This window comes from Chanos chanos, chromosome 7, assembly GCF_902362185.1.
Source record: "Chanos chanos chromosome 7, fChaCha1.1, whole genome shotgun sequence".
Lineage (NCBI taxonomy): Eukaryota > Metazoa > Chordata > Actinopteri > Gonorynchiformes > Chanidae > Chanos > Chanos chanos.
In genome coordinates, this window is record NC_044501.1 from 21,857,328 (window position 1) to 21,870,987 (window position 13,660).

Below are 13,660 nucleotides of genomic sequence, written 5' to 3' on the forward strand. Positions count from 1 at the left end.
GTAGCATGGGGGTTGGTCTACGGGTGCCTCTGTCATGATGTACCCCTTGAGACGCATTCAAACAACAGTCATCGCCATGTTTGTTTATGTGTTTGGGGCACGTTAGCCATGTTGCTAATTCACCAATGTCGCAAGTCATTTTGCATGCTTAGTAGAAAAATGAACTTTTTTAATTGTGGTGTTGCGTTACTTTGGTGATGAAATCAAGCATGAAAATTTTGGACGAGTTGTAGGCAAACTCAGCCTCAAGTCACAGTGTTGCAAACTCACCCGTGTCGGGAGGCATTTCGCATGTTTAGTAACAAACAAGCTCTGAAGCAGAAGCAGACAGCATATTTTGTTACCTCGGCTAATTGTGGTGTTGTGTTAATTTGGTGATTGTCAGTGATTACAGCTGATGAGCTGTCTTGATATGACAATATTGGACATGACACAGGGAAATTTTGCTTCAAGTCATGGAGTTTGCTCTGCCAATGCAATTCAATATACATTTAAGCATACGCATTTACGCCTGTATGCGTACATAGGAAATGTTATGGTTAATCTAATAAAGCCCACCTGTTCGTGGTAGTATTTTTGGCAGATTGCTTGGTTCATGTAGAAATGATTCTGTTGATTAACCCGAATGCTTTTTGCTGTAGCGGTGACCATGTAGCCTGATGTCATGATCCACAACACTCGTGGATCTATTTTCAACATATTTCAATATAAAACATCGCTGTCTCAAACAGGGGCGGTTTGTTCCTTCGGGCGATCGGCGACGCATCACCAAAGGTGGGGAAGGGAGGGCATTTTTCCATTACATTCTACCACAGTGTTACATTAGCTGTGACTGTTCTAGACAGTTTGTCCTGCCTTTGAATATCATAGTCCAATTAGCGTCACGTTGTTTTCCATGGAGTACCGTCCCTTTTGGGTGATTTCAGTCTGATTGAAAATCACCTAGATCTCTCTCAGACTCTCATGTTAAGGCAATTTTTTTCGAACTGCAAGCACTGCAATGCAATCGTTGGGGCAGCCAGCAAATTTGTCATATTCAGACTCAACTTGGCTAATGCTAGCTCAACTTAGAGCAACTCAACTGTGTCATTAAGAGAAATACCGTTTATGTGTTTATGTTTTTGTTAACGTGTGTAGAGCATGTTAGTGGTGTTGCTAATTCACAGACGTCGCAAAGAATTTCACATGCTTAGTAAAAAACAAACTCTTTTAATTGTGAGGTTGTGCTAATTAGGTGATTAAGTCAGGGATAATGGTTGATGAGCTGTCCCGACACACACCGCGACCCTCAGCATAGAGTCGTGGTGTAGCGAACTGGCATTTCGCATGCGTAGTACCAAGGAGCTCAGAATGGCCTTTTAAGAGAAGTAGTCATCGTAGTTTGTTACCTCGGTTAATTGTGGTGTTGTGTTAATTTGGTGATTGACAGGGATAAGGGTTGACCAACTGTCCAGATATGGAAATATTGGACGTGGTGCAGGGAAATCCCGCTTGAGGTTGTGGAGTTTGCTCAGCCAGTGCCTTTCACTATGCATTTAAGCCTATGTAGTTATGCCTGCATTTGTACAAAGGAAATGTTACGGTTAATCTAAAAGGCTCACTTGTTTGCGGTACTGCTTTTTGCATATTGCTTGGTTCACGTAAAAATGATTCTGTTGAGAATAACAGACTGTAAAATTTTGTGAGTCTTTGAGTTGGCGTGGACATAATGAGAGTGAGAGCTTGAAAAGAATTAAAACTTTTCTCAGAAACGTCATGACCCAGGGAGGCTGAATGCATTGGCCATGCTGTCAATGGAAAAGAGGCTGGTGATTGAGATGACTGACTTTAACCAGAGTCATTGAGAAATTTGCAGGCCAGAAGGAAAGGAGAGCAAAATTTATGTTCCAGTAGTACTAATTTAGAAACTTTTATAAGCAAGGGCTTGCACTTCGTATTTAAGCCCATGCATTTATACCTGTGTACAAAGGAAATGGTTAATCACCTGTTCGTGGTACTACTTTTGGCAGATTGCTGGGTTCACGTAAAAATGATTCTGTTGATAAGACCGCTTGTGGCTATATTTTATGTTGTAGTTGGATTTGGTCAGGAGTATAACATGCTATGTTACAAAATTTGTGTCTTTGGGATGACAAACAGCACTTTCATATAGCAAAAGCTGTAACCTATATCTTTCATGACCTAACTGGTGTGCTGTGGAATCAACTAGAGAACAAAGTATAGATGTTTATGAGCTGAAAGGCAGAATACAAGTGTTTCTTATTCAGGTAGATAGACATTAGATCTAAGTTTTACGTTATCTCTCAGCATTGGTGACATGTCCCACATTGTCCCACACAAACTTACTACTCGTCCCACATTTGGTCTGTTTGCATCTGGTCACCCTATACTTTGACCCTAAGTAAAGGACAGTTGCATAACCATCAAATATGTAATTAATGAGCCTTCCATTTAGACTTTTTTTATTATGTTTTTATTATGTTTTCAGTGTGTTTTTGTATGCTCCATTTGAATAGTCCATCTTAATTTAGTTGCACGACAGTGCAAGGCTATATGGGCCTACCAATGCTGTATTATACATCATGCAACACCTAACAAGTTTGTGTGGTTATCAAAATATAAGCTAAATATTACATATAGGCTATCCAATAGAAAGTTACGGTGAGGAAGGGGGGCACGCTTCTGCACCCAGTCCCACCCAGACCACTGACTGTTATTAGCATTTGAAAGGCCAAGCCATCAGCTAACGACTAAGATCAGGCGGATGCCTGAAAACCTCCGTCTAACAGCTGCATTTGGACATTTGTGGGAGTTTGCAGGTCCACAGAACAAAGTTCTGCAGACATCCGAATACCTCTGGCAAACAGCAGGTTTGGCAGAAGTTTACTTTGTCCAGATATTTCCAGATACACTGCTTTTCACGAAGTGAGAGGGTTTGGTTGGGAGAACTACATGTATACTATATTTATATGTTCAGTCAGGGCAGGAGCTATGAGTGGAAAGAAAGCAAAAAACAAAAGGTGGAAACACAAGGAATCCCTAGTTTCTAAGGCTGTACATTTAGAACAGAAAGGGGTGCAGACTACAATCAAAGTCGTAAACGTCATTAAGATACATCCTCAGAATTTGAGGCTGTTTGCTATTCTGTGCTGAGAGCTTAAATCTGACCACGAGTCATTTCTGGTGCACAGAACCATCTCCCAAGTAATCATTCCCTGTGTGGAAAGTAGTCTGTGAATATGTTGTTCAGATTCTTTTGAGGATAGTTGAGTTGGTGGAGGGAGTAGAGTCTCCTACTGACCTCTAAGCATCACAAGGACCCTACAAGCCTTGAAAAGAGACTATCCTAGGGTTAATGGGAGCCAAGAACTTGGTGTCAGCTTAAAACAAGACAAAGGGAGACATCTGTGGAACTTTCCATCCTCCTTTCTCACACTGTCACTCACAAGATGAACCCCGTGAGTAACAGGTATGCTGGTCTGAGGCTTCCCCCCCAGTACAAGACCCACTCCACCCAGTCGCATTTGAACAATAGTATAAGTGGTGAAGAATCCAGTCTCGTACTTCCATCATAAATTACCAAAGTGTGAGTGACACAATTCAGTGATCCAAAAACAGGCATTCACAGCCAGGTGGGGACTGCACTCACTGCTGTCTCCTGGGTCAAACTTTCATTCTGGTCAAAGGTTGATCCATTCACTGGCCTGGGATACGGACACAAATCGATGCATAACAAGGTAGTTCTTCCAGCCTTTTGCCTTATAGAAACAGGATAGAAAATGAGTAAAACGTGAACAGTAATTTGTTTTTCTAATGCCTGTCTTCTTTTTTGGTATCAGTGTACCAGGGGGTGGGGGGTATACAGGCAGGCATAAGGGAGCATCATCTTGTAGTTGCCATGCCAATCTGGAACAGAGGGCAGCTGCCAATAAACAGATCAAGATACTTTTACTTCTGTAATGACCATATTCTGTGTCTTGGTGCTCTAGTCTCTAACTGTTATGACTAACTGAAAATGGACTTCTACACCTTAAAGTGTAGATGCCCAAGTAAGTGTATGTATAAACGTATCACTAAATGTGCTTCTAGTAATAAATACAGCGCTATGCCTAATATATATGCTATGACTATGACTAATACACACACACACACACACACACACACACAGAGATATATATATATATATATATATATATATATATATATATATATATATATATATATATATATATATATATATGTGTACACAGTCAGGTCAATAAGTATTTGGACAATAACACTATTTTTGTAATTTTGTCTCTGTACACCACCACAATGGATTTGAAATGAATCAATCAAGATGTGACTGAAGTGTAGACTTTCAGCTTTAATTCAAAGGGTTTAACAAAAATTAACCATTTAGGAATTACAGCCATTTTTATACATAGTCCTTCTGTTTTCAGAGGCTCAAAAGTAATTGGACAACTGACTGACAAGCAGTTTCATGGCTAGGTGTGGCCTGTTCCCTCATTATTTCATGACAAATTAAGCAGATAAAAGGCCTGGAGTTGCTTCCAAGTGTTGGACTGGCATTTGTTAGATGTTCATGGGAACTCTCAGTATGCAGTCCAAGGAGGTGACGATGCAAGTGAAGGAGGCCATCATATGGCTGAAAAAAAACAATGAACCTATCAGGCAGATAGGAGAAACTTTAAGAGTGGCCAAATCAACAATTTGGTACATTCTTAAAAAGAAAGAATGCAGTGGCGAGCTCAACAACACCAAAAGGCCTGGAAGACCATGGAAGACAACTAAAGTGGATGATCGCAGAATTCTTTGGTGAAGAAAAACCCCTTCACAGCATCTAGCCAAGTCAAGAACAGTCTCAAGGAGGTAGGCGCATCATTGGCAAAGTCTATAATCAAGAGACGCCTTCATGAATGTACATACGGAGGGTTTACCACAAGGTGCAAACCACTGGTAACACTCAAGAACAGAAAGGCCAGATTAGACTTTGCCACAAAACATCTAAAAAAAGCCTGCCCAGTTCTGGAACAAGATTCTTTGGACAGATGAAACCAAGATTAACTTGTACCAGAATGATGGGAGGAGAAGAGTTTGGAGAAGGAAAGGAACGGCTTATGATTCGAAGCATACCACATCATCAGTTAAACATGGTGGAGGCGGTGTTATGGTATGGACATGTATGGCTGCCAGTGGAACTGGGTCACTGGTGTTTATTGATGATGTGACTGCTGATAGAAGTAGCAGGATGAACTCTGAAGTGTATAGGGCTACACTGTCTGCTCAGATTCAGCCAAATGCCTCAAAACTGATGGGACGGTGCTTCACAGAACAGATGCATAATGACCCAAAACATACTGTGAAGGCAACACAACAGCTTTTTAAGGCAAAGAAATGGAATATTCTTCAATGGCCAAGTCAGCCACCTGACCTCAACCCAATTGAGCATGCTTTTCACTTACTGAAGACAGAACTGAAGGCAGAAAGACCCACAAACAAGCAGCAACTGAAGGTAGCTGCAGTAAAGGCATAGCAAAGCATCTCAAGGGAGGTGATGTCCATGGGTCCCAGAATTCAGGGTTTTCATCAAAACAGTAAAAATAATCCTTATATTTATAATTATGTTAACTTTTCCAATTACTTTTGAGCCTCTGAAAATGCATGGACTATGTATAAAAATGGATGTAATTCCTTAACGGTTAAAGCGGTATTTTTGTTAAACCCCTTGAATTAAAGCTGAAAGTCTACACTTCAATCACATCTTGATTGCTTCATTTCAAATCCTTTGTGCTTTGTGGTGGTATACAGAGGCAAAGTTACAAAAATGTGTCACTGTCCAAATACTTATGGACCAAACAGTATATATATATATATATATATATATATATGACTGCGCTCTTCTGGACAGAGATCTTGGGTGTTCTTCCTGGGATCTGCTAGAGCCACTCTCCCAGTTTGGGGGTCCCAGCTCTAAGTGTTCTGATTACCACGAGGACCACTGTTACCTGCACCTTCCACATCTTTTCTAGTTCCTCTTCCAGCCTGTGTTGTAGCTGTCTGACAGTTTTATGTTAATTTCACCGCACATTTACACATTTTATTTTACATTCATTTATTTTGTAACATTACCTGTCCCTTTGATTCACTTGGGCAATGTAGCACGAGCTGTTACATGTTGCAAAGGGGATGCTTATAAGTGGGACACATACCATTCAAGAAATTGCAGCCATGCCACTCATGGGAAGTTGATTGTCCTGTGTCAAAGTTTCAAGTATTACTTCAAGTTCACTGAATGTTTGTTACTCCCTCTTTGGTTATGCGGCCAATGAGGTACGTTTAAGTTTATGTAATGTAATTGCATTTGAACTTGTGTATGAATTCATTTGTATGTTTTATTTTAGTTCTCACAGCTTAAGTTTATTGATGTGTTCAGCATACAATAAACTGCCAATAAAGGAAACTCATGTTGTGATTTAAACCTTTAAACCAGAGGGAGCTACACTTGGTATTTCTCGAGCTCCTTCTTCCTGATGTTGCTGTCGCTTGGGTCTGCTATGTCTGCACCGAACATCCAACTGCCATATATATATATATATATAAAAAGGATGTGCAGAGAGCCCAGTTTTTATATTTGAATGAAAGTGGAAGTGGGCATAACAATCCTGTTTATCCTTTTTTATTTGTTTGTTTTTACACTCCTAGTATTAGGATATTAAAGTGTTAATATAGACTAAGTGTTCTTCAGTAAACACTTAAATGTAATATTGGTTTATGGTTTTCAGAAGCCCAGCAATAAACATGTATAACCATAATCATCATTGAAAAGAAAATAATTTTAAAACTAACACCTAATCCACACTCAAATCAATAAACTAAACTCTAAACTAACAAATGCCTATGCGAACATTGTGAACCTTGCCACCACCCGCCCTAACCGTGACACAGTCTGACTGAGCAGTGAGCACAGCGTGTAGGTGAACTAGCTAGTTTCTACACTGCCAGAGCTAATGTAGACTAATCTCCTATGTGGAGCATCTTGTGAAGTTATACTTCAGTATCGGTTTCACAAATAACAAAATACTTAATCTTTTGGCACAGCAGCACCACATTATCATAAGTATCAGGACTTTGTACAAGAAGCTGTGTGTCACGCTGGTGGAGTGGTGCAGGACCCAAGCGCAAGACATGAAGGTTGTGGTGACAAAAAGGAGGACTTTACTTGCAAAATGAAGATAAAAATACAGGTGCAAACTGGAACAAAGCGGTGCAACCTAACAGTGTGCATATAAACACAAACAACGATAGGCAAAGGACAGGTGAAACACAAGGGCTTAAATACAAGAGGAAAACTAAACAGGGCAAACATGATTGGATGAAATTAACAAGGGGAGAACGAGGTTAATAAATGCAACAAACAGGATCAGGTGAGGGGTGGAAACACACATGGAAGAGGAGCACTTCAAACTAAAAGTCCAAGGATGAGGTGCAGGCTGTGACACTTTGTCAGTTTCAAAGAAAGAATCACACGGACTTGGAGGAAATTACAATGAGAATAAAGTCAGAATTTTTCAAGAAAAAAAGTCATAATATTACAAGAATAAAGTTGTAATTTTCCAAGAAAAATTCATAATTTCGCAAGAAAACAGTCATAACATTACGAAAATAAAGTTGTAATTTCACGAGGCAAAGTCATAATATTAAGAGAAAAAAGTCATAATTTTAGGATACGTGTTATTTTAGAGGGGAAATATCAGAAGAGCAGCCTGTGTTAAGATGAGGAACGTGGAGCATATTGTGAAGTTATACTTTAATATAGGTTTCACAAATAACAAAATAATTAATCCTTTGGCACATCAGCACCACATTGTCATAAGACAAACAGCATTTGCCAGAAGCAGGCTCAGGCTGCCACTGACTGTCCTCTTGCCGGTTTTGTTGGTGTTAATATATTTTCCTAAAAATGATGGGTCTTTTTTCCTTGAATTTTTACAATTTTATTCTCGTAAAATACGATTTTTCCACGTAAAATTACGGTTTTATTCTTGTAATAGTACAACTTTTTTTTCTTTCTCTTGAAATATACGACTTTATTCTCATTAAATTACTCATATAGGCATAATATTTTGAGTCAGCCCTGATCAAAAAGATTTTGTCCCAGAGCTGAATATATGGTGTAACACTATACTGTGACAATTGTTTGGAAAGGTTGTCTCTTGTAATTTTTTCAATAAATCAGATCTTTTTGGCACTCCCACTTCAGTACCTTTTCCCAGTTTCTTTTAGTGTGACGCTTTTTTCCATTATAATGCCAAAGATAAATGACTGTTTTGTCATTATTACTTTTACACTATGTTACAATGTTGCAGTGGGTACGCTGTTAGGATGCTAGCATATACCTACAAGGGCCAATGTTATGCTAAGTGCATGAAATCTCATATGGTGTGACAGTACATCATATTGTGACAGATTTTGCTTGTCACTTCATATGATCCATTTGTCACACCATATGATATGAACTGAATTTTCCTACACACAGAATAATTATTTGTTTGAACTAAGAATCTGTTCTTACATATTATAACTAATAGTTAACTTTAAGTTTTGTCATTTTCAACCTTTTTTTGTCTATCATCACATGAAAAAAGATTTATACCTACTCAGGGCAACCCATACTTACCCACTCCATTTGTGACACTTAATCCATACTTACCTACTCCACTTGTCATATTTAAATGCTTCCCTTTTGTTTTCTCAGCTAGAGGCAGATACAGTAGAAAGATACAGGGTGTTATCGTGAGGAGGAGGAGCTGCAGGTGAACTGTATGCAACAGCTTGGAAAGAGAAATGCTTTTGTCTGGCCAAACAAATCAGACTGCATTTTCTATCATCACAATCAAATTGTCTGTGGAATATCAGAACCGGGCACAGTGGGTAGTGGTGTCGCCTCACAACAAGAGGGTCCTGGGTACAGTTCCCAGCTGGGCGGCCAGGTCTTTCTGTTTGGAGTTTGCATGTTCTCACCGTGTCTGCTTGGGGTTCCGCCGGGAGCTCCAATTTCCTCCTACAGTCCGAAGACATATAAGTCAGGCAAATCGGAGACACTAAATTGCCCCTAGGTGTGAATATGTGTATGAATGTGTTTGTCTGTATGTAACCCCTGTGATGGCCTGGTGACCTGTCCAGGGTATTTCCCCGCCTCTTGCCCAATGAATGCTTGGATAGGCTCCAGCACCCCCCGCGACCCTGATTAGGATAAACAGCTTTGAAAATGAATCAATGAATGAATGAATATCAGAATCCAAGCCATTCAGTTGATCTGCCATGCTCTTGAAATACAATTGCCTTATATATAATAAAGTGTGAACTCACAGAGACACAAAGACTTAAGCTGACATAGCAAGAAAGATATCATTAACTTGTGATATTCAGTTGTTCCTAAACTCATTTACTAGAATGAACTTATGCCCTTTATGAAATGAATGTAATAAATGAATGCAGAAATAACCTTACTGTTCAGTAGTGATGTGTCGTTTGTGAATGATTCATTCATTTTGAACTGATCTTTTGTATGACTGAAGAGTAACAAGTCATATAAGTGAGTGATTCATTAATTTTTTCCCTAGGCCGTGCATCCGTGCCACTCAGACTCAACTTCATTCACGAACGGGTCTCTCGGGTCTGTGTCTTCCATTCACTTGTCACATGGCCACTGCACAGGCTCAGTATAGGAACTGATTCTTTCGTGCGTAGTTCTTAACTACGGGTCTTCGGGTCTTTCATTCATTATTCACGTGGTTATAGCAGTAACATAGCCAATGCTATAATTACTGGTGAGGAGAGCTATCTAACGTTAGCTGGTCAACTAGGATATTTCGTTAGCTGTGTGCAGTGTAGCTATTGAATGGATGTTTCATTTGCCTTACCACTGGAACGAGTTATTACACTACTGGTCTTCATAGAACAACACATATATATATATATACACACTGAATATATAAAAGTTCACAAGGCACATTACAAGACAGTCGTTTTTCGTTTTTAAATAATTTCTCTTTTTTTCTTCATAGGCTACTGGGTTAGCACACAAGTTTAACATTAGCATCAGTAAAAATATGAAATACAAACAAACATAATCAAGCAAAAATGTTAAATAATTTAAATTTGAATGAGGAACTAATTTGGACTTCATTACGGGGTTATTTTCTTGATATTAGGACCTTCCAAGTAGGGGAGCTAAATTTAACAGGAAATTGGCGAAGGGATGGCCTGAAGAGGTAGAGAAGTAGTAAATAGTCTCATAACAAGCGTTGGTTTCATAGAAACCCTTGCTGCAAAATGCGACAAGAGCGACAGAACACCATGTGCTTATGGCTCAATGGCAAGTTCCAGTGGACACCTACGGAGGAAGAAGTCTGCATGCTATTTCGCCGAATCGGTTTGGAGAAGTACATCAGGTTGTAAACAAGAGCAGGAAAACGTTCTCCTGGTTTAAAGCCTTGGCGAAAGACTGTGCAGACCTCTTCCTCCGTTCTTTGGTGTACACTTGAACTTGGCATTGAGCTATAAGAATACGGTTGGTTAAGAGCTGATTAAGAGACTATTTACTATTTCTCTAACTGTTTGGGCCATCTCTGCACCAATTGCCTTTGGAATTTGGCTCCCTTACTTGAGAGCTCCTGTCGTGTTTTCAGGTTCACCATGGTGTATAAACTTATCAGATGTGAACAGTTTAGTTACGAGATGCACAGTTACAGGGGTTTATTTCGCTATAATGACCAGCTAGCTGTACATTATCCTGCTTATTACACAACAACACACTAAAGCAATCAGTAATTTGACTCAAAATATTGATTTTGATTTAAAAATTATTTGATTGCCTCCGCTATTTTTTTTTTCCATAGCAACGGTCTGCTATTCAGAAATAACAGACAGTAGAATGCCGTAATGGACCTATCAGAGTCGAGTATTCAACAAATCCGTAAGGGATAATGTACAGTGTGCCGGTCATTATAGCGGAATAAACCCCGACAGGGTGACGCAAGAACCCGATGCAAAGCGGAAAACTGTTTTAAAATGAACAGTGTTATAGAATGTTGCACTGTTGCCTTGGCCGAATGTTTGTGGGAGTTTTGGGAGAGGCCCGCCTTCTGTGTATGTATTATCGGTTTGCCTGAAGCGGGGGGATTTATTCGAGTGTCTGCACTAAGTGGGGAAAGATGACCTATGAGTAACTTAATTGTGTTCCGTAAGGTGTGGCTGTGGCTGACAACAGCCGAAAGTAAAGACAACACGTTAAGTTCTAAATGACATCAGTGTGTCCTTTAATAGTGGTGAATGCTGCCGTCCTAATACCAAGAAAATAAGGACCCCTTAATGAAGTCCAAATTATTGCCTCATTCAAATATAAATTATTTAGACATTTTTGCTTGATTATCTTGTACTGTAAAATTTCACTTATGCTAATGTTAAACTTATTTTGCTCACTCAGTAGCCTATGAAGAAAAAAAGAAATTATTTAAAAATGAAAAACGACTGTCTTGTGATATGCCTGAGTACGAACAAATTTTTATATATTCAGAATTACATTTATATATTCTAAAATATATTTATATATTTCGCTTTACATTTATATACCCGGGCTTATATTTATATATTCAGACTTACATTTATATATTCAGATGTATGTATATATTAGTCGCATGGTTGATATGACTGATCTACTTACCAGTAGTTATAAGTAATCAATACTTCCCTGACATATGAGAGATCAATACTTACCAGATAATGCTATACAAGTGATTATATATATACACACACACAAAAATATAGATCCTATTTTTGTCATGTATATATATATATATATATATATATATATACTGCAAAAATAGGATCTAGCTGGTGGTTATAGCTTACTTGACATCCGTTGTAAGGTTGAAAACACAAACAACTTTTATTCCACACGCGTCACAAGCAGTATAATTCCACCAAATTTTCCTTGTTGGATAATATACAACTAAACGTGACAGGACAGTCTAGCCTCGACTGCGCCTCGAGTTCAACAATTTAACTGGAGTAAATACGCGAAGGTGGGCTCTCTTAAAGTAACAGTACACAATTACCAAAAATTGATGAAATGGTCTATTCTAGACAGAGAATGTAACTCCCCCGAAGCATAGTCAAACACAAGTGGTTACCCTTCAACTGATTTATTTGGAAGTTTCTCCAAATCTACCGTGAAAACTAAACACAATATAAAATACAGAGATCGCATTAGCTTAGCGTAAAACAATAGCATGCACAGCATGTAAAATAACATTTCACTGAAGTAAAATATGGACAAACAAAACAAATACCTCGTTGGCTGCATGCTTCTAAAGGGAATAATCTTCCAATCTTCCTTGTAATCATTTATATATTATATCTAAAATTCGTTGTAACCAGCATGAACTTTTACTGATGTTCGTACTTGCTTCTTGCTTGCTGATATTTCTCTGAAATCTTACTTGCGTGAGAGCAGCCCAACAGGATTTGCGCGTAACTGAGTTTTCAAAATAAAAGTACAGTAAAAATATCACTTGTACTAAACAAAGTTCATAACAACTGCAACGTAGATAAATTATTAATTTTGAAATTGCTCTTAAAAGGGTAAATGATTATGTAAATTGTTAAACAATATAATGACAACAGTTACATTCCCACCAAATCACACAAACCTTAATGTGGGATTTCTCCAAACACAATGGTTGTTGCAAGTAAACACTTCAACTTCTCAATGAAACATTTCCTGTTATTAACCATTTAACATGGAATTTCAGGCAAAAAAATTAAACACCTTAGTCTGCCTCAAGCAGAGTAACAACCTTCTGTACAGGCCTTTCCAGGAACACCATTTTAGTTGTGGGTTTCCCCCTTTTGTCAAATGTGGTGTCACTAACCAGCAATCTTAGTTTTCTCACCCTACTATCTGACCCTGGATAAACTTCTGTGATTCTACCCAGCTTCCATTCATTGCGTGGTGCCAGATCATCTTGTAGAAGCACGATGTCATTCAGCTTCAAGTTCCTTCTGTTCTTGTGCCATTTTTGTCTTGGTTGTAGGTTCAAAAGATATTCTTTCTTCCATCGAGTCCAAAATTCATTAGCCAAATACTGTACTCGGCGCCACCTCTTTTGAAGATAAAGATCTTCTCTGACAAATTGTCCAGGTGGGGGCAGAATGATTGTAGACTTCATTGTAAGAATGTGGTTTGGAGTTAAAGGTTCAGGTCCGGATGGGTCATTCAAATGTTCAACTGAGGGGTCTACTGTTAATGATGGCCATAACCTCATACAGGAATGTCCTTAGAGAGGTGATGTCGAGCCTTTGTGCTGACTGGTCGAGAATAGCAGTAAGAACATTCATTATGGTTCTTATTTGCCTCTCCCAGACGCCGCCCATGTGACTTGCCGCTGGAGGGTTCATAAGAATTTCACATCCTAGAGCCTTCACTCTTTCTTGATCCATTCCTTTCATGAGTTCTGTAAACTCTCGCCTTGCGCCAGCAAAATTGGTTCCTTGGTCACATCTAAGTTGACGAACATTTCCTCTTATGGCAGTGAACACTCTTAAAGCATTGATAAATGCATCAGTTGTCATGTCATCAATCATCTCTATGTGT